The following is a 9,822-nucleotide window of genomic DNA, read 5'->3' as shown; positions in this document are numbered from 1 at the left end:
AAAAATCTAAACCGCTTTAGTTAGACGCTTGAAATTTGACATATGTAGGTATCTTAATAAACTTAAAGCTTAGTTACAACAGGATATTGCAAAATTCCCACGTGAACGGGAAAAAACATTTGAACGAAAAAATCTAAACCGCGTAAGATAGATGAAGGGGGTAAAACGGGATCCACGCGTACGAAGTCGCGGGCGGCCGCTAGTTGCTAATAAAACTATTTATTGTCAAGAATTATATGTATAATAATGCGAATTCCCGTTCCCGTGGGAATTAGTTTACTAAAGTACCTACGTGCGAAATTTAAAGCGTCTAACTTAAGCGGTTTAGATTTTTCATACAAAAGGATTTTCCCGCTAATTCCTGTTCCCGTGAGAATTCCTAAGTATACTATAACCTGCCCAGGAGTATGAAGAATAATTGTACCAAGTTTCGTTAAAATCCGTCGAGTAGTTTTTGTTTCTATAAGGAACATACAGACGGACAGACAGACAGACAAAAATTTTACTGATTGCATTTTTGGCATCAGTATCACCCCCTGATAGTTATTTTGAAAATTATATTTCATGTACAGAATTGACCTCTCTACAGATTTATTATAAGTAGGTATAGATAAAATATATAGGTTATTATAATATTTTAGTTAAACTTTTTATTGTATGTTGATTTCAAATAAAAACTTTTGTTTTCTATCAACCAATTGTCTTTATTTCTAGTTTTCACATCCTGTTTAATTATGGCTTTGGGGCATATATGACATTTTTGGAAGTTGTCAAAAAGTATAACGGCACAATTGCATGGTTCTTCTTCTTCTTTGACTGCTATGAAGTAACTCCTGGAAACCTGAAGTGGATTTTTTTATCCCTAAGTATCTATTAAGGTCTATACTAGTTGCTAAAACCATAAAATCCATGACAAAATGTAAAATGAACTCATAACTTCGTTTCAAACATTTGTAAAATCTTTGACCCTCATTTCTGTAAAACAAGAAAAAAGTAGATGTGTCATTATACTGCTAGGTGAGCGATATGTAGGAGAGACGTCTTAATTACACTTTAAATCGTAGATCGATAAAGAACCCCTTTGTCAAACCGTATGAATAGCAGCAAATAGAACTTTGCGTATTGGAAAAATAGGAATGCCTACGGAAAAGCCAAACATTTTTTAAAAAGAAGTTAATATATTTTACTTACATTTAAATCCAAAAATATCTTTATTCCGACCCAAGGGTAAGTAGGCAGTTATGTAGGTATAAATGAAAATACGTATGTAGGTACTTATTATTTATTAATGGTCATGTTCTACATTTTCTATTAAATATGGGCCCAATACATCAATGATGTCGCCATCACAACAAAGTACCATAAATGGTTTAACGAGATTCCGATATTTGTATAGGGAATAAGTTTTTTTTTTGGTATGCATAATTGCTACTTTTTTGCACATAAATGTATGTATGTACCATCCATGATGACAATAGCCTTTCTTTGTGGTAAATCGTTTCCTGGCTTCCCGAAAAGAGACTGGAACATAAAGGTTTCTTTGGGCTACTTCCTCTCTACTAATATGTTGTAACCCTAAATGTGCTGGTACGAAATGTTCCTCCATCATACCTACTGCGTGCTTTCATTACATATTTTGTAAGAGTACTCCTTGAAATGCCAAGTAATGTAGCTATTCTGTCATCTGAATCACCGGTCCTCAGCTTCATTAAATAAGCACCAACTGTAGTAATTCGTGCTCTCTGATAGTATCTATGGCAAAGAAGATCTGAAGGACGAATCTGAAAATAAAATAAAACATCAGATTCACAGTTCAACAATAAGAAGAGCAATATTTATATAGGATTAACGACTTTTGTGTAACGGAATAGTAAGATGAGTGATGAAAGATAATTTATGATTTGAACGCTGAATGATGAGGAATGATTGGTCTATGGAGGAAACGAAAGGGATGAATGAGGAACGAGGATTGAGAGTGAGAATAGTGGTAGTTTAAAAGAGTAGTCTGTTGTTATGCAGGAAGTATAAATAAAACTTTACTGAGTTTATTTGGCTCAGGGAATTTTTAACTGGCTTTATAATAGTAAAAATTATGTTTAATATTATGTAAGTAATAATATTGCAATATTTTAATAATATAAGTCTATTTGTATTATACAGGGTGGAAACGATAAGTGATCTATAACACTTTTAATATTGTGTGGCTGGCATACATTTAGTATGGAGGCTGAAAACATTGAATTTTCGGATAGATCCAGTTAATTCTGTAACTATTTACTGATACCGTTAGAAAGAGCTCGTGAAGCACTTTCAGGATGAGTAACCAGTTTTTCGATATCTTGTGTAGTTTAGAAATAATCGAGTGAGATCACTTATCGTTTCCACCCTGTATAACCTGTATGGATGAGAGTAGTGGCAGATTGAAAGCAATGGAAGGAGTTGAAGGATGGGAAGGCTGATTCGGAAAAAACCTTTTTTATTATTATAATAAACCGGCATAATTATTTTTATGTATTATAAAACTGGCAGGGCTCTTACCTCTCTGGGTTGAATCCAATTTCGAACAATGTTTAATATATCTTGATTATTCTCTGTATCCAAACAATGACTTCAAGTTCGCAATAATGAACAACCACATCCAACACAAACTTGTTGGTGACCTACCGGGGCACCGGTTGGCATATCTGGAGAGTCTTGTGAAGTAGGTGTGGTATCACACAAACTTGTTGGTGACCTACCGGGGCACCGGTTGGCATATCTGGAGAGTCTTGTGAAGTAGGTGTGGTATCTCTTTGCAATAATGAGTGACAAGCCCCACAGATGTAGTCATTTGCAGTAACCTGTTTAAAAATAATAATAATTAGAAATAAGTTTAAAAAAATTATCAGTTTTTTAATGTCCCGCACTTAAATTATTTTATTTTAGTATTAATTTACAGAAACCAATAACTTTACAAGAATTAGACTGATTGTATAGCCAATAACATTTTATTAAATAAGGACTTTAGCGTGCATTACCTCTAATGGAGTTAGTCGTTCCACAATTATGTTCCTGATGTGAACGTGTTCTAGGCTCTAGTGTTCTACTGCAAAGCACACATTTTCTGCTAAGATTTGAAGTAGATGCATTTGTGTTGTATCTTGGGCTTGGGTCCAACATGTTGTGCATATAAGATCATGAGCTGTAACCTGTAAAAATAAATAGATTCATTGCATGCCATGCCACACATACTCCTGTGCGTTGAATAAATTGAGCCGCAAACCATAAAAAAAATGATAATTCAATATTATGTGCTGTTAGTAGAATTTTGGGTCAGAGGGTAGGGTTAAACAGCTTTAGTAAATAAGCATTGTTGTTATAATAATTAATTATGACGTGTTACAAACTTAGTTACAAAAAATAATAATCTAGTAGTCTTAGTTCCAAAAAACAAAACAAAACAAGCTTTCATTGAGAGCAGGGAGATAGTGTCAAAGTAAATAATTCCTTAGATTTACACCAAAACCAGCTGGATTGTCAACATAATTGTTGTTTCGCTCATGCCTCCATTGCGCTGTACCATCGACTAGTTTCTTACAATCGAATCGGGCCTGGCTGTCCACACTGTCCAGGGTTGAACCACAGATAATAGCGGAACATTCATTTCAAGACAACCCGCCATGAGAATGGCAATTCAGAAGTTTGGCAAGTCTAGTACTTATTTATAAGATTGCAGAGCAAAATGTAGGTACTTACCGATCGAGGTGCTGCCCATTGTTGTGTATAATTAAGTTGCTCATTTTCTAACACCATAGAACCACCAGCCGAGCCTTGGCCGAGCCACACAAAAACAGTAAATCCCAGGCTGAGTATGTCGTTATTGCAATCAATCAGAGTCCGTTTGAATAGCCAAGTTTGTAGTTAATAAAGTTCCGAAAATAAAAGCTAAAACACAAACGAATCACAAAGAAGGATCAAGCAAGACAGCAACACAGCAAGAGTGAGTGAGAGAGAAAAGGTGATGCGAGTGAATGACAATTTGACTAACAAATAGGGATGTCCATTTAGAATAGACATAATCGATTAAATTGATCGTTTTTGAAAAATTTTATTTTTAAACATTGTGTTGCTATAAATATTTATTTTATTTATTTAATAGGACAACCAACAAGACATACACTGGAAGACAATCAATATTTACAACGTATTTAACTTAATCTAAGTGCTGCCTTAATTACACTGCGTTACAAATGGAAAAGAAAATTAAGTACCCGCTTTGAAATGTCGCGTTTTCTTATTCATTCCTATCGTTTAGTAAGAATACATGGATATTTTCTTCCCATCACGTCTCATTTTTTTCCGTAAGGATGTGCCAAATTATGCTTAAAACTGAAAGAAGCAAACATAATTTAAAGAAATCTAATAAAATATACCAGACTTTTATACATCAATCGAGTTAATTTTTTATCATTTAGGTATAAAAAATATAAGAAAAATAAATTCATACAATTTAAACCAAAAATACCTTTAAATTTTTACTTTGTCTTTTGTGTTTTGAAAAATCTTCTCGTTTTAGATGCCAACAGTAATCGCCTAGCATAGTTGTGTACCAACGGCCTTGAAATCGTTCTTAAAGCTTCTTTACATCTTGGTGGAACTTCTCTCACCCTGCTCATCACTGACAGCACCAAGATTAGATTGAAAGAAAGAAGTGGGAATGAAGAAAGTGAATTTTTAACCTCATTCTTCAACCCAACTTTTCGTATGCTTTTAACATGTTGTTAACTAGCTGTTCAGCATTTTCGGCTCTATGATTTCCTAAAAACCCTTTTACAACTGCTTTCAGTGATGACCAGGCATCAAGTTCCTTGTAAGTAAGCTTTTTGTCAAAATTTAGGTATTTCATTAATGTGCGTATTTGTGGTCCCATGAATGTCCCTTCTTTGAGTTTTGCGTCACTTAACTTTGAAAAAAACGTCTTCAAATATATAAATCCATCTCCCTCTTTATTCTTAGCCTTAAAATTTTCTTTCAACAGACCAAGTATTATGTGGAGTGGTGTTTACCACAAACAAAACTTATTTGGTGCATTTTTGCAGTTGCGACGGCCACTTACTTCAGTAGTCATGATGGATTTTCAAATAAATATGCTCAGAGATATCGAGGTTATCGAATGGAAACGATTTTATATGAAATAAAACAATGAAAAAGTATAATATCATCGAAAACCTCAACTGTTCTTATACGCCTAAAGTGAGGGTAGTTAAAATAATGATTGACTTGTACCTCGAGAACTAGACGTGATGGATACCACATATATTTGGAACTTTTTATCTATGACTAATTACCTATTCATTCCAGCTATCAGTTTAACGGGTACCAAAATCGTGTAACGCAGTGTTATAGGTTGCCACGGCATGCAATAGTGGACTTATACATAAACAGTGTCTACACTTAGAGAAAAGAGTAAATATGTAAATGTAGGTAAATAAATGTGATTAAATATACATAAAATGCAATAATCCACTGAAGCGCTGCGGGCGCGGCGGATCTGCGCCCGTCTAAAGGTCTAATGATTAGACTCTAGTCTAATCGATCATACCATTATTTACTTAAATCGAATTAAAAAAGCGCATCGCTGTCTCTGCTCTGTCAATATGTCGGTGACTTTGATTTCGTTTAAATACTTTTAAAATATTTTTTCGAACTGCAACTTGTCCGATAGGTTTGGTCACTTGCAAGTAAATAAATAAAATATACATAAAATTATGGTACATACTGTCTTTGAAAATCTTAGGGCGATTTTTATCAATGTCCTTTGTCTGCTCGATTGCATTGATGGTAAGGAGCAATGGTATTATCTATAATATCATTGGTAAGGAGGGACTGTTCTAAATACATATTATGATAGTTGAGATGGTTGAGAATATTTCCGGGTCGATCGCTTCCACCTTCGGCCTAGATAGTACCTACCTACCTACTTATACGCCAAACTATCTTATGATTGTTATGCATTGTTAAGTAGGGTTATAATACCTAATTATGATTGTTATGCATTGTAAGTAGGGTTATAAATAATTATAATTTACATAAGCAGCAGGTCGGTTATTTTTATTTAGGCAAATGTAATATTTTAAAAGACAATAGGTACGTACGATCAGATATTAAGATCAAAGATAAAGATTTCTGCTGTGAAAAAAAATATTAAACAGCTAACTTCTATATCAAGTTCCAACGTCGCTATACGTACCTACCTACTTAATGCTACTGGATTATACGTTCATAGCTCAGAAGTTTAGTCCTTTTTCAGCAGTGTTTAGTAAGAATATTATTACAAATGGGCTTTTAGGGATTTTGTTCACATGGAATAAACGACAAAGTTCTTAGTTACTTATCCAATAGGTAGTAGTAACATATATGTAGAAAACAGGAACTTAGATGCCAACGAAAGAAAATAGGCTATCAAACAGTGTTGGCAAAAAGTTAATCTGATTAATGATTAAAAATTAATGATTAAAATCATAATCAAATTTTTTTGATTATGATTAGTTAATCATTAATCAAAAATTTTGATTAAGATTAATTAATCATAATCATTAATCGTTAATTTGATTATTTGATTAACTATCTACTATTTTCATAAGAAAAGGGTTGGGGGTGTCTGAAAAGGTACCCGCGACTTATAAAATATCTAGCAAAGGGGGGATCTGGAGTTGTACTGTCGTTTTCCCAAAAAACTGCGTCAATTTTCACAACTCAAAACACTTATCGCACTAGTTTTGTTTCTCACAATTCCTTCTATTCTTCCGGTATCCTCCAGCAAAATTGGGTCAGGATAGAAGTTAAGCGGGCTGGCTGACGATAGCGGAGAAGTCCCCCCCCCCCCTCCCAAGGTAGGCGCAAGCGTGGGCAATTCAACGGAAAGGTGGGGTTGCTAAACTAGGACGTTTTGTGTGTTGGGGAGGTGCAGGAGAGTTCGTAACAGAAGTTTCGGGGGGAGGCCCACGCGTGGGCAATTCAATAGAAGGGTGGGGTTGCTAAGCTAGGAGGTTTTGCGTGTTGAGGAGGTGCAGGAGAGTTCGTACCAGAAGTTTCGGGGGGAGGGCCACGCGTGGGCAATTCAATAGAAGGGTGGGGTTGCTAAGCTAGGAAGTTTTGCGTGTTGGGGAGGTGCAGGAGACTTCGTACCAGAAGTTTCGGGGAGAAGCCCACGCGTGGGCAATTCAATAGAATGGTGGGGTTGCTAAACTAGGAGGTTTTGCGTGTTGGGGAGGTGCAGGAGAGTTCGTAACAGAAGTTTCGGGGGGAGGCCCACGCGTGGGCAATTCAAAGAAGGGTGGGGTTGCTAAGCTAGGAGGTTTTGCGTGTTGGGGAGGTGCAGGAGAGTTCGTACCAGAAGTTTCGGGGGGAGGGCCACGCGTGGGCAATTCAATAGAAGGGTGGGGTTGCTAAGCTAGGAAGTTTTGCGTGTTGGGGAGGTGCAGGAGACTTCGTACCAGAAGTTTCGGGGAGAAGCCCACGCGTGGGCAATTCAATAGAATGGTGGGGTTGCTAAACTAGGAGGTTTTGCGTGTTGGGCGGTGCAGGAGAGTTCGTAACAGAAGTTTCAGGGGAAGGCCCACGCGTGGGCAATTCAATAGAAGGGTGGGGTTGCTAAGCTAGGAGGTTTTGCGTGTTGGGGAGGTGCAGGAGAGTTCGTACCAGAAGTTTCGGGGGGAGGGCCACGCGTGGGCAATTCAATAGAAGGGTGGGGTTGCTAAGCTAGGAAGTTTTGCGTGTTGGGGAGGTGCAGGAGACTTCGTACCAGAAGTTTCGGGGAGAAGCCCACGCGTGGGCAATTCAATATGTAGAAGGGTGGGGTTGCTAAACTAGGAGGTTTTGCGTGTTGGGGAGGTGCAGGAGACTTCGTACCAGAAGTTTAAGGGGAGGCTAGGAGTGGGGGGCAGGTGGTGGGAGTGTGGGGTTGCAAGTAAGTGCTGGAACGGTAGGGGAAGTGGACTGATATCCTCCTACGGGAGGTCGGAAGACTGCACCGGAAGTTTCAGCGAGGGAAGGGGGCGGGGGGCAGTCTAGGTTACCTTATATTTATCTAGGTATGAGCTGTCATAGAATTGTAGCCTAAAACCAAACATCTAATATTAGAATTCAATGTTTTAACATTGTTTTCGATAGAACATTTAAGAAGTTAATCAAGTTAATCAAATTAATGATTATTGATTAATGATTAACAAATTAATCATGATTATGATTACTTTTTTAATCATGATTATTTTAATCAGGATTAATTTAATCATGATTAAAATTAATCAAATTAATTAATTGATTAAAAAATTAATTGATTAGTGCCAACACTGATCAAATGTTGTTTTGGGGACTTACCTTTATAAAAATATCACATTTAAAAATTCATACCATTTGTTGTTATTTAAAAAACAATGTCAATTTTGACGATTAACTGAAAGTCTATTATCTATGAATATAGTAGCGATATATGGTATCCAGCGGCAATGGCAGTGCAAAATTTTGACAATGACTGTAGTTATCATACTTCGAGTTTGTCCATGGAGACGGCAAAAGTCCTTTAGTTGGCCATAAAGTAAACTTAACGGAAAATGTTACTTAATTGATACCGAGGCGCAACCTGGAAGCATTGCTAAGTGTGCTCCTCGTTACTGGTTCATCGTTCGTCATCGTCATTGTTCGTAAAAACCGGGTCGCGGCAGGCAAATAATAAAATTAGTCTTATGTCTTCTCCCTTATTAACTTCGATGGATAAATAGTTAAACCTCCTTGCGCGTAACTGACGTTTGTTGGAAAACCGATTTTTTCAGGCCATCGGATTTTAATTTCAAAAGTCATTGACCAATCCCAGTTCATATAATAACTATTATGACGTTTTCTATTGGCCAAAAGATTTAACTCTCTAAAAATCCGCGTGCAACCATATCCTGCTTAAATATTGTGCACTTTATTCAGCACAGATTAAACAAGCTAAATGACAAATAGAATAGATTGAAATGACAGATTGCACTTGAATTACCCTACAGGGTTACCAGACGGTAACTGAATACTATCAACATTTTAGCTAATGCCGCCATGGAAATAATATTACTTCAATGTGGAAAAACGATATTTCCGAAATTGTTTATTGACTGTCATTGGGCACATTTGCCCACTAAAAGGTGATGCTTATTGTCTAGTGTATAAAAATTTCGCATCACCATCCCAGTAGGTATATTCATGTTCTCTAATAGTAATAAAAGTCGATTTTGAAAAGCGGAATTTCAAGCCTCTTTGATTGTTTAACGCCTCTTGGAATAACAGGGGCACACGATAAAAAAAAGACAATGCGTCATTCTTTTACTAGGTGTCAAAAAATTTTCTTTCTTAATTTTACATTTCGCGATTTTACAGCCCTAGGTGCAGTACAAAGAGTATCACTCCCCGCGTGTCTATCTCAATTGTGACGAAGCCGACCGACAACTGATTAGTACGAGTAATAACACCGCTGATCAAACGGGGCCATCAGAAACCGACTGTGAATACAAATCAGCCCCATCGACCACCACTAACGTAACTTGGCTGGATTGCACCATCTTACTTTAACTTTAAACGTCAAAAATCTGTCAAACTCCATACAAAAATCACCGGTTATTGTTAGAGTTATGGTTAAAGTAACCTGGTGCAACTCAGCCTTAATGTTTATTAACCAAACGGTTAAAGTTACCCATACAAGAAAAAACAAATGAATGTTAAAAATCCGCTGCTCACAATGTCACTTGTTTTCTTTCTTTTTATGGCTTCGTGCGGCTTGCCAGTGTTAAGTAAATAAAGATTCAATGT

General features: G+C 36.7%; 1 long non-coding RNA gene across 1 annotated transcript; it reads right to left on the bottom strand.

Moving 5' to 3' along the window:
- Positions 1-1,268: 1,268 nt before the first annotated feature.
- Positions 1,269-3,960, bottom strand: LOC135086692 (uncharacterized). Its single transcript, XR_010260568.1, has 4 exons — positions 3,736-3,960; positions 3,018-3,188; positions 2,539-2,840; positions 1,269-1,781 (listed from the first exon to the last, which is right to left on the bottom strand). It is a non-coding gene; the product is annotated as an uncharacterized LOC135086692 (long non-coding RNA).
- Positions 3,961-9,822: the final 5,862 nt, after the last annotated feature.

Source organism: Ostrinia nubilalis, chromosome Z (genome assembly GCF_963855985.1).
Source record: "Ostrinia nubilalis chromosome Z, ilOstNubi1.1, whole genome shotgun sequence".
Lineage (NCBI taxonomy): Eukaryota > Metazoa > Arthropoda > Insecta > Lepidoptera > Crambidae > Ostrinia > Ostrinia nubilalis.
Note: the sequence above shows the minus strand (reverse complement) of the source record. Positions and strands in the feature narration are given on the sequence as shown.